The sequence below is a fragment of the Anolis carolinensis genome, chromosome 1 (assembly GCF_035594765.1).
Source record: "Anolis carolinensis isolate JA03-04 chromosome 1, rAnoCar3.1.pri, whole genome shotgun sequence".
Lineage (NCBI taxonomy): Eukaryota > Metazoa > Chordata > Lepidosauria > Squamata > Dactyloidae > Anolis > Anolis carolinensis.
The window spans coordinates 302,500,390-302,513,219 of record NC_085841.1 but is presented as its reverse complement, the minus strand read 5'-3'; the positions used below and the strand labels follow the sequence as shown (position 1 = coordinate 302,513,219).

At 39.4% G+C, this 12,830-nt stretch overlaps 1 protein-coding gene across 6 annotated transcripts in view; it reads right to left on the bottom strand.

The window, feature by feature from the left end:
* Positions 1–12,830, bottom strand: part of dgkz (diacylglycerol kinase zeta) — a 186,108-nt gene that overhangs the window by 65,213 nt on the left and 108,065 nt on the right. The window lies entirely within an intron of this gene.

Sequence of the window (12,830 nt, the reverse complement as noted above, 5' to 3'; positions counted from 1 at the left end):
TTAAAAGGGCAAAATGCCCCTATTAGCCTCCAGAGGACATCAGGGAGCAAAAGTTGTGTTGTTTTGCAGTGTGGAATGTTATGGGAGTACTTTTCCAAAGTCTCCTCTTGTCAATCTAAACTCTACTTCAATGGTGAATGGACAAAACCAGTCTTTGGTTTGGTAGTTCTACATTTATGATCAAAGCAAGACTACTGCAACAAACCCAGCTTTTAAAAATCACATCTGTCTCCTTGAAACTTGAGAAAGGAGTACAAGAAAACTAGCTTTCAGAAAATCTCACCCATCCTGCCAGAGACCAAATGTTCCATTTTACAATTACAAAATAGGGTAACCAATACTCATGACAACTATGGAGCATTAATATTCTTTCAAGCTATTTCTGCATAAAACAACTAATTATCTCTCAGATCCACTTTTAGCCTCTACATACAGCAATTCAGATGTCCTAGACTTCCAAGTACTGGGCCGCCCAATTATTTATCATACTATGCTAATTAATAAAAAAGTACTTACATTTAGAACATTTAAGATCATTAAAGGAACCATTGCTGGACTACACCAAAGACCTATCTAATTCAATATGCTGTTCAGACAAAAGCCAATCAGTTGTCAACAGGGATTCCACCAAGAGGACATGAGTCCAACTGCACCCTCCATACTCTCTAATAACTAATATAATTCCTATAAATTGCTCCTGGCACCTGCTGTCTACCACAGAAAAGTGGGGATAAGATCTTCTTTCCTAACTTTTTTTAAACAGCATAAAAGAGCCAAGTAGAAGTAGTACACACTGAATATTGAATACTCTTTAACTGGCAATTGTTTTTTTTTAGAAGTGAGAACCTGCAAGATTCCCCCCCCCCCCCCAAGAAGAACTCTGAGATAAACTTAAGAGTCAGAATTTGGCCTTGATAAAACAAGTTAGAAACAGCAGGGTAAATTCATCATAAACAGCCACAATGGTATGTGTTTGCACCACTCTAACAATTACACAGTCCTGGTCCCTAAGATACATTAAGGATGTTTATGGGGGGAAAGTCTCCAATCAGTTGTAAACCCCAAAGAAAACTCAGAGAATGGGAAGGGATTCTCTTGAATAATGGAAAATGCAGAAGAGTTACACACATATAACACACTTAACTGTGCCATCGACAATCAATCTCAATGAGTTTCCAGGAATATGTACTAATGGAATAATAACATGGTACAAAAATGGTACCAGATCCACCACACTGGAGAAAAGAAAAATGCAACACAACTGCACTGCTTTGTGGGGGGAAATGAAGCAACATACCCTTATGAGAAATTTCAATGAGAAATATTCATGGCACATACAAATACCTTTTCTTATTCACATGACAAGATTAGAGCCTCATCCACTTTATTAGGAAACATTTTGCTAAAATCAGCATTGTGTTCATGGCATGCTCCCACAAAGTAATACCACTAATCAGGTTGCCCTACTACTACTACTACTACCACCAACCATCAAAGTGACCAAAGAAACCAGCTTGTTAATAATTAAGAATTATTCTGAACATAACCCTTTTGCCGAACTGATAAGTCTGATCTGTAGAATTAGTGAGATGGGAATTGTAAGTTTTGTGTTTCTGAAACCTATATACCCATTTGCATGAATTTAAGCCATTGCATAAACAGATATGCTTTATCTAATTGAAAACATGTACTGATAACACTTTAATCTATACAAAATCTTTGCAGCAGCAATAACATTTGTCTCATTTGTTTTGGAACACACAAAAAAGCTTCATAAAGAGGTCTTATAGACTTTAATTCCGACATCCCATTGGAAGGGAGAGCAGGCAAATATACAGACCACAGCTCATCTAAAGACTGCTGGCTCCTGTTACTCCATTATGCATTTGGATCAGAAGTTTCTTCAATAGCAAGGCCTAAAGTTTTGGCCCACTAGATAACTATAATCAGGGTTGTGGTAAGCTTCACATTTGGTTAACAACAGGCAGCTTAAGCGCCAGCGTAACAACTAAGCTAGCCAGACCACACAAGGCAGGTTCCTTCCTCTCGGGCAACTAAGCAGGAAGTATTACTGCTTCAGTCAAGTTCCATGAATTCCAGTATCTTTTGCCTTATTCTCTAGAAGGCTAAACAAAGCTTGCTTTAACAGAGAGATTTTATGCAATTCAGAGGCACATAAACAATGAAAAACCCTATCTGTTGGGAATCCATCACTTTGGATGTCAGAGCACCATGAATTCAATGGCTCTCCCTGTCTTGAGAAGACAAGTGATGCTCTTCAGAGCAGTCCCCAGAGCAAGTCATTTGGGAAGAAACCTAGCAGTATCATTTCCCTTTAACTGCCATGGCTGGGCATACAATTCCTTCTACTGGAAATCCCAGGAGTCGACATGATAGAGCCATGGCAGCTTTAGTTGTGTAGTGTGAACAGGGCTAGTTTCTGAGCTTCACTACTCCAATGGCATGTAGAGGGGCCGCTGCACTTCCCTTCCTGCAGGTTGTTCCTGCATATGAAGGGCTACAAATCAAGGTATCAAAGGAAAATTACTCAAAATTTAAAAGTAACGAATTACAAGAAATTAATTTCCAACAAGAACTATGCAGCTGCATTACATTGCAAATGTAATCTTGATTGAGAACATACTGGTTTAAAGTTATTAATACGACAGTTATTCATGCTACTATGAGAGTGTGCCCCATGCTGCTGCATCACACTCTCTTTTGGGTGTGTTAGGGAAACATTAAGGGGAGGAGAAGTAGAATGGCTTTTGCAATTCAGGCATGCAGTTCATAGCATTCATTCTCTTCCAAAAGCAATATAGTTTGAGTTTCCTTTATCTTAAATGTGTGGAAAGGAAATATTGAATTTCAATTTTGGAGTGCCTAAACTATGTACACAATGTAATTGGACTCAAGTCTAAACATGAAATGAGTTTATGTTTCATACACATGTATACACACAGTCTGAAGATATTTTTACTATATTTTACAATAATTTTGTGCTTGAAAAATGTTGGTGTACATTGAAAACTCAAGGTAGTGCTGAAATAAAGAGCTGCAAAATAATACACCAAAGAGAGCTAAGCTGCTGTTGCTTTGGACTGTCCAGTATAATCTCACATGTAGCAACTGGAGAGCCCTTAACTTAAGAATCCTGCCAGTTACTAAGCAATTGAGAAGAAAGGCTCCAACCAGTGATGTGTCTTCTGTGCTATTTTATGAACAGTGGTACAACATGGCCATTCCTACTGTGGTTATTCTTTCTGTGCTTCAGAAGAGACACGACACCCAGGCTAGAAGCAGCTTACTTGCCTTGTAGCTTAAAGGAGGCCACAGGGCAGCCCTGTTCGTTCCCCTACAAAAAGCAACAGTATACTAGAAAAATTATTACAGAGAGGGCAGGACATGAAGTCTGCCAAATGGGGTTTTTCCTATGACACCAACAACTCCCATCCCAAGAATCAGGAAATTGCTGAAAGAACAGGAGCTATTTATAACCTCCACTGTTGACACAGGGACCCCGTGGGCTACATTCACTATCGCTTTGCCATCAGGATACTAAAGAAGTTGGATACAGTCTTGGGAAGCTTGGCTAGGAATTTCGCTCATCTCAGGCCACAGGCCAAGGCTTCCTTTTGGCTCATGTTTTCACAGTCTTCTTACTCCCACACCCTCCTGACATCCTAAGTTGTATTTTCTCATACACCTCCCCTTACTCCACAAAATATCCTTTTTCCAGCCTTCTAGGCTACCACCTCTCCAGCTTCTTCTATTTATCCTAGCCAGCTTCTCCTGTTCACTGGCATGTAGTGAGGCCAAGCCTGCATACTGCCATGCCTGGCAAATACTCATTTGGCCAAAAATACTGCCTGGAAATCAAACAATCAATGAACTAATCCATGAATCAATCTTTATATCCCGCCCCATCTCTCCATGGGAACTCAGGGCAGCTTACAACATAAAAGGCAACCATTCAATGCCACAGAAAAAATAAATAAATTAAACAATACAAGTAAGTAGTATAAACATTCAATCATAATACAAATCATAATAAAAGACCAATAAAACACATTTCACAACAACAATAAAAACAACATTAAAAGTCATATCTATGGCTTAAAAACCATATCCATAGACCCTTCCTTATTTGGTAAAGCCAGATCTTCAAATATTCAGCTCTCCATATGCCTGGGAGCAAAGGTAGGTTTTTAGTTGCTTGAAATGATGGGGGTAAATGCCTTGCTATGACCACTAGGGCCTCCTGTCCATGACATTCAGATACCAGCTCAGGGAGGCTCTTTATGACTTCAAAAGAGTGAAAAACTGATGTGCATATGAGCCACATGGCGGCTTTAGAACAAGAAGTCACAGGGACTCTCCCTAGGCCAGTTCCCCTATCACTTTCCTATGTGCATGGCATATGAGTCATAAACCACATGCACCCACCTGGCACATGAACACGCAGCCACTGATGTGGGGAATGGTCCTTGAGATAATGAAGCCTCCTGAATTATCTTAGCCTCAAGGTTCTCTGGTCTTATTTGTGAGGAACACAAGTGCTTGACTGAGCAGAAGTGGACGTTCTCTCCCCGTTCCCATCTACCTTCTAACTAAAAAGGATATGACTGTTGAACTGCCCCCCCCCCCCAAAAAAAAGTGAACCCCAGAGATAGATATCATGATAACAGCCTTCACAGTTTTGAGTTCTGGCCTTCAGAGGCAGGCTTACATGTACATAGGAGGAATCACAGGAGGTCATGAGTTCGAGGCCAGCTCGGAGCCCCGTGTTTGTCTTGTCTTTGTTCTATGTTAAGGAATTGAATGTTTGCCTTATATGTGTAATGTGATCTGCCCTGAGTACCCTTCAGGGTGAGAAGGGCGGAATATAAATACTGTAAAAAAAATAATAACCCCACAAGAGATGTGAGCCAAAATGGTTGTCTGCTAGCCGCATTAGCAATGTCATATTTTCAGACTCCCTGAGCTGGCTAGCGTAAGGAATAGCTGCACCTGCTCCCACTCAGCCTTGCTATTAAAAACATTATCTTGATAATAAAATGAATACAGACACATTTTAACAGTGGCCAACTCACTGCTCTGGATGAAGGAGTCCTTCTGTAGTTAAACACAATTTGCCCCGTCACACTGATGGGGCATCTTTCTTCTGTGCAATGAGAAATAAAAGGCAGATCTCCATTCTGGTGTGCTTTTCAGATGGCTAAGCACACCAGGCAAAAGAACCACACATTATTTTTGACATCAATACTATTGTTGGGAAGTCAAAGAAATACTACTACTGTATATGTAAAATGCACAAATCTCCCAGAATGCATATTCAAGGAGTCTGAGTGCAATTGATCCTTGATCAGGACTAACATGCCTATTTAAATAAGTTTAAAACACTAAGAGACCCACTCAAACAACCTTGGATGGTGCATTTTGGTGAAGATGCATAGCAATCTTCAACTTGTTACACAGAACTATACAGGCAGTCCCCAAGTTGCAAACATCTACCTTACAAATGACTCATAATTAAGAATGGGGGTGAGACAACAGAAAGTGAGAGAAATCTACCCTTAAGAAGGGAAATTCACTCCTGAAAGGGTTATCATGGGGAAAAGGTGTCTCAACTGAAGCTTTATCACCAATCCTTGTTTCTACAACATGCCACCTTTTTCAAAATCTAATTGTCACAGGGAAAGAAAGTGAGGTGAAATTTTCTGAACAGGGGCACACATAGCAAAATAAACACTACAGGGTTATCTATCCAAAGCTTACATGTGTGGGTGTGGGTGTATGGTTGGTGTTACACTTTTAAAACTACTTGTCCGTACTTACTTACAAGTTCAACTTAAGAACAAACCTACAGAATCTATCTAGTTTGTAATTTTTTGGGAACTGCCTGTAGTGCCTGGACTAGGTACCACAGATGTAGAAGAGAGATGAAACTAGTTTAAACTTGTTGTACAGACACACCTTTAATTCTTGAGTATTCTCTTCTGGTAAGCCCTGACGTAATTCTGTAGTGACTCAATGCCTAGGAGGCAAGGGGGGAAATTCCACAGTAGGGACCAAAGAATGCTGTCAATTTGCCTAACACCTCATCAATTCCTTATATGACATCAGCATGCATAGCATACAAAGCAGAAACTTGGCCACTATCACATATATAATAGCTCCAACCACTTCCATGAAAAGATACCCATTTCTTTTTGTAAAAAACATTTAGTGGGACAAAAATCCCATTAACTGCTTAAGCAGACTAAGCCGCGATTAAGGTGTGTCTACCTATTAATGTCATAGACATGACATGTCCATGGACATGACATTCCCAAGAAAAAGATGTACACACATTTGGAACAGAAATGGAACAAATTGTGTAGTGACAGACAGGCTTTTACTGTTGTGCATATAGAACAACTTGCCTCTGGGTAGAGGAGAAGACCTGCCTGGGATCCTTTTACTCTTGTGACTCAATCATTCAAATCTATTTTTAAGTCTATGTAATCAACAGCTCCATATGGCTCATTATCTGGAGATCTGGAAAGCAGTGGGCTGAGATTAGACGGAGACCTTCACCTTATTCTAGGACTCCAAGATGACTTTCCCTCACCTTTCTTTTACTGAAGGAAATGATAGATTTTCCCCCCAGCTTAGAAATTTTTGATAAGGCAAGAAAATATTTTCACTTTTTTTCTGCATTTATCACTTTATGCTATATCACATTGTTTATTTATATCCTAGTTCTTCATGACAAAATTCATAGCAGCTTACAAAAGGCTACACAGCTGTTTTCCTTCACTATAATGAATAGAGTCAGCCCCACTTACTGTTAACATTGTGTCTTAAAGCAATGTGTGTCTAGCTTGTGCGGTGATCAGAGAAAACCCAGAAAAATAGAATTGCATGATACATTTCTTAAAAAGCTGAAACAATTGGGTGAATCCAACAAAAGCACAGCTCTCTATAAATTTTTAAATGTCACTACTGTATTTCTAAACAAATCCGTCTAGCTGAGTTAACAGTTGGAGATAAGTGGCAAAGGACCATCTCATTTCATTTATGTAAGACACAAAGACCTATACCTCCCTAGTTGTCCCCCCTTCTATCTGGTGACCCCATAGCTGCTGCTTGTAGTTAATTAGCAGCTTATTCAATAGCAGTTTATTCTATAATTTGTACAGAGTTTCTGGCAACATATGCACTGAGTGCCTAGCAGAAAAGCATAGTTTTCTGACTGTTTTGCTACTCTACTGGTTCTTTCAGCGCGCTTTCGAATAAGCAAAGACACTACAGACCCCTTGATAACAATGCTGCTATTCTGTACTTTAGCTCTTGTCCCACCCCATCCTATCCCTAACATCACTTTAGGAAACCTTGGGACACTTGTCCAGGCACCTTACCAAATAATCTAGTTATTACGCACTTTGTTCTGACCCCCCATTCTATCCCTTTGGTGGTGAAGTTGTTATATAACTTTTTATCTTGCTTTTATGGTTTTACTTGTATAATTTTTGCTTGAATCCGTTTTATTTGATTGTTATACTGGTACTGTTATTTTTATTGTTTTGTTTTATATTTTAACATGTTTACATTTTATTTTTCTTTTGGGCTGGGCCCCATGTTAGCCGCCCTGAGTCCCTTTGGGGAGATGGTGGTAGGATACAAAAATTCACTGAACTCCATATATTTTGGAAATAATGGTCTATCCATTGAGATATGATCTGTTATAGTTGCTTGAGTCCTGGACTAGGATTCTGGAAGGTCACAGTTTGAATCCTTCTCAATCATGGAAATATATTGGAACCCCCGGCGGCGCAATGGATTAAACCCTTTTGCCGGCAGGACTGCTGACCAAAAGGTGGGTGGTTCGAATCCGGGGAGTGAGGTAAGCTCCCGTCGGTCAGCTCCAGCTGTCCATGCTGAGACATGAGAGAAGCCTTCCACAGGATGGTTAAACATCCAGGTATCCCCTGGGCAACGTCCTTGCAGACAGCCAATTCACAAGATGGTAAAACATCCAGGTGTCCCCTGGGCAACGTCCTTGCAGACAGCCAATTCACAAGATGGTAAAACATCCAGGTGTCCCCTGGGCAACGTCCTTGTAGAGAGCCAATTCTCTCACACCAGAAGCGACTTGCAGTTTCTCGAGTCGCTCCTGACATGAAAAAAGGAAATATACTTGATAGACACTCTCTCAGAGGATGGCAAACCTCCTCTGAATAAATATTGCTAAGAAAAGCCTGTTAACAGGACCACCGTAAGTCAGAGTCTATTGGAAAGCATAAAGCAACAAAAATTAGTCCAACCACAGATACTACCAATAGACAGATATTAAACAGAACAGAATAGGGAAGTATAATCCATTAAACTATTTCTTTTCTGTCCTGCCAAAAAAAAATTAAGAAAAATGTTCCCTGTGCAAAGCATGCGTGGTGCTTTTAAATTATCATGCAAAACAACCTTTTGCTCAGCAAGCCGAAACTATTCAATAATCCCCTTTCAAAGTCTTGCAAATAGTTCATCTTAATATCATTCTGTGTTTCCTGGCTCCAGTTTGCCCAGCAATCATACATCTTCAATCTTCATCTTACACTGACGCTGAGCTAATTATAAAGTAAAAATACTTTTAAATATGTTTTTGCTCGGTCTTTTCAAGGTCTGCATATTCCTCACATATAATCTAATCCAAACTGTTAAACTAAAAGAAGATTTTTCAGCATGAAGTTTCAGGATACAGCCTTCTTACTTAAGATCCAAAAAAAACCATTCTTCACATTCATACATGCACTAACACATATAGGTAACTGTCTAGACCAGACATAACAGGTTTCAACATTTGTTCTTTGTCACATTTTTTAAAAAATCACTATTTACTCTTTCTGATTTTAAAGAACTAACTGATTGCACTATAAGAAGAAAAGATCAGCTAAGTAATATTTCATTGTGTTCTTGAAAGGTGCTTACTTGGAGCCACAAAATGTGAATACTTTCAACACAGGATGGAAACTGTGAAACAATAAAGTAGAGTTGGCTAGGTAGAGAAATTCCTGACACCACTAATTAAATATAGCCTGCCCTATATCTGCAACAATAGGGAAGGTCAGAAAGGGACAACCTTCACGTTTATTCAAGAAATTAGGGGAGCTGTGCTGTGCAGAACTGGTTTAATACTAGTGTGGAGCTGAAATGACGTGTGTTTGTTTTGCAAATATTTCCTCCCAATGAATAATATATGCAAGCATGCACTCATACTATAATCCTTATTTTGAAAGTGGAGGCCTGTAGGTTGGGAAAAATATTCAGTTATCTATCTGAACATGTGTTTATCTATGCACAGTATGGTAAAAATAGAGACTGTGTGTCTACATGTTCCCTCTTCAGCATACCTCCCAATCTCTCTTACAGCCTGACCACAGTTACAATCTGTTGTTGCTTTGGTATTTCGTTTTTTAAAAAGCCACCTTCCACCTGGAAACAATGAGGCCATCACCTAGCCCATCACCAAAACTTTTCAGCCATGGAACCAGTTTTGAAGCAAAAGTTTCTTGTGCAGCCTCAAGGAATATTTATATATTATATTATATATCGTATTATATATAATGTATATATATCAGGCATGGGCAAACTTTTTGAAACATTATGTTTTAAAATTTGACAGATGGGCTGAGCCAGTGGAAGATGGATGGAGAGTGTTTGTGTGATCTATCTGAAAAAAATGAATCAATTCTTATTCATACTGCACATATGTTGTCTGTAGTTCAAAAAGAAAGAAAGAACAATACAATATTTAAAATGAAGAACAGTTTTAACCAACATAAACTTAACAGTATTTTAGTGGAAGACCCCAGGGGTCATCCAGTCCAACCCCCTTCTATCCTGAAGGAAATGCACACTTAAAGCACCCCCAACAGATAGCCATTCAGCCTTTGTAATAATAATAGTAATAGTAATAGGAGCAATCGCAAGGGGCCATCCAGTTCAACCCCTACTGCCATGCAGGAAAAGCACAATCAAAGTATCCCCTGAGCAGTGGGAGGAAAACAGGGTTTTGGAAACAAGGAAGGCAAGGGGAAAAGCCTTTTGGCAGCAAGTGAGGCGGGGAAGGGGGAGAAGCAGGAAAGAGGAGGGAAAGCTTGGAGGGGGAAGGAGGGGGAGCACACTTTGAGAACCTCTGACCTACTCAATTAGATTTGGGTGGGTGATAATAAAACAGAGGCAACACAATGTAGTTTGAGCACTGGACTCTGGACACTGAGATTTGATTCACCGCTTGCCATGGAAATCCACTGGGTGACCTTGGTGAGTCACACGTGCTCAGTCCCAGAAAACCCTGTGGTAAGTTCATCTTAGGGCCACCACAAGTTAGAAACAACACAAAGACACACGACAATATATGTACTAAAGGCACCAGAAACCACCTGATCTTGAGAGCTAAGCAGGAGCAGCCCTGATTAGTACTTGGATGGGAGACTACCAGTGAATATCAGGAGCTGTAGGTCATATTTCATATACTTCTCTTCCCTGTTTTATCCTTTTTAAATCCTGAGGTTGGAGCCACGGTGCTGCAATGGGTTAAACCCTTGTGCTGGCTGAATTGCTGACCTGAATGTTGGTGGTTCAAATCTGTGAGGTGGCGTGAGTTTCCATCTGTCAGCCCTAGCTTCCCATGTGGGGACATGAGAGAAGCCTCCTAGAAGGAAGGGACATCCCTGTATCCCCTGGGCAACGTCTTTAAAGACGGCCAATTCTCTTACACCAGAAGCAACTTGCCTCAATTAGATTCTGACATGATAAAAAAATTCAAAGGAAGAAAATGGCAAAATCACCTCTTATCATTTGCCTAAGAAAAACCTATGAAATTCATGGGGTCACCACAACCTGTAGGCACACAAGCGTGCACACACAAAAACCTTCTAGTCCTTTTTTGGCTTCAATAACATCACTAATCTGCTGTTTCTTACCGGAAGCAACATAAATGGTGGCATAAAGTTTCCAGAGTGATTATGTGAAGTACTGAGGTTTTATGCAACTCATTTCTATCCGGGGTACATCTTTTAATTATTATTTTCTTTTTGCCATGAGTTTTAGCCATTATAATCTTCCTTCTAAATTCCTCTGACACACATCTTCAAACCCTTCAATCCAACTTCTCATTTCCTAGCCACCAACACCTTTACTGACAACAGAAGTGCAAAAAGGCTAGATCAAAACATGAAAGAGAATTAGAAAAGAAATAACAATGGCTGTATAAGCATGATGGTGAAAGAAAGTAAATGAAATATGACTTTGACCACTATGGCTCAATACATTTTAGATTCTTATCTTTTAGTCCCAAAAGATAACCTATTCCATAGTACATCTGGGAAAGAAAAATAAATATGTTATCATAATGATGAAGAATGAATCTGAAAGAAAAATGTTGCAATTCATGCCTGTTGTCAGTTATGAGGTTGGTGCAGCTGAAAAATTGAGATGTACAGTCGTAACACTTGCCTACACCCAAAATGGCCAAATTGTGACTTCCAGACAAATGAAATTTTACATGGATCCTGGTAGTCCCAACAAAATTTATAAAAGGGCAAGAGAGAACTAAAATTTGCCTGAAAAAAGGAATGTGTTTTTTCAAAAACTAAAAAGGCATCATTACCTTTTAGAGTCTGAAAGGTGACATTTCTTTTCACTGAATGACCATAGCTATGTTATATATTTTCAGACCCAGAAAACTATATAAAATGACATGGCCTTAAAGGTGCTATAAGTGAGAAATGACATATAGGCACAGAACAACAACAAAATATTTAAGTTATATTTTTGAAAATGGAGATGTTCCATACACTGGAACCATGTATTTGAAATATGTAGTATGTTCATTTATTCATACATATATGTCTAAGTGCATGTCATGTGCCCTGCAGCTGCAAAGTCCTGTTTGCATTGGCACCAATGTTATTATGTTTCTGAAGACTCTTGAGATGGTTGGTTTTGATGGCAAAACTCATTCTTGGGCCATGAGTTATCAATTGGTAAATAAAGGAAGCCACGAGAATACAGAAACTGGCTGTTTGAGGACAAGGAAGTAAATGTGGGAAGGAAATGGGTTTATGTTGTTAGCAAATGCGTTTTCTAAAAGCCATTTATTATATTTTCTGAATCATGAAAAGTAAAAAGATAACCATAACCCCATCATCTGGTTTTAGTGGACAGAATTTAAGCCTGTCACTGGTGCAGAAGGCTGCCTAGTCTTTTTCTAGAGCCCATACATACACTATATTTGCCAAGCAGATGCTATTTTACTCTACCTGCCACAACATAATGAATTATGGCTCATTGTGTAGATGAGGCAATTTTCTTTCACCACTATCAACCTTGGCATCATTGTGGCATAGAGAAAATTACTCAAATCTTTACATGCATATAACTACCTGCCACAATCACATAGTCCATTGTAAAAGTAGCTGGCTCAATGACACAATTTAAATAGTGCTTTTTAAAATGACTCCCATTTAAACCATTTCAGACATAGTTTATTCCTACATTACAGAGACAATATATTACAGATGCCACAGGGCACAATAATACTTACTGCAACCACTGCTAATTTTGTACCTTCCAGATGATTTCCATCAGCCCCAGACAGTGTAGTTCCCGACCTTTGGTCCTTCAGGTGTTTTGGACAAATCCTAAGGGCTCCCACAAATCCTAAGAGCTGCTAAGCTAGTTATGATTTCTGGGAGTTGAAGTCCAAAACAACTGGGGGACCAAAGATTGAGAAGCACTGGTGTAGTTGGTTATGATGGATCCTTGAAGTCCAAAACTTCTGAAGGACA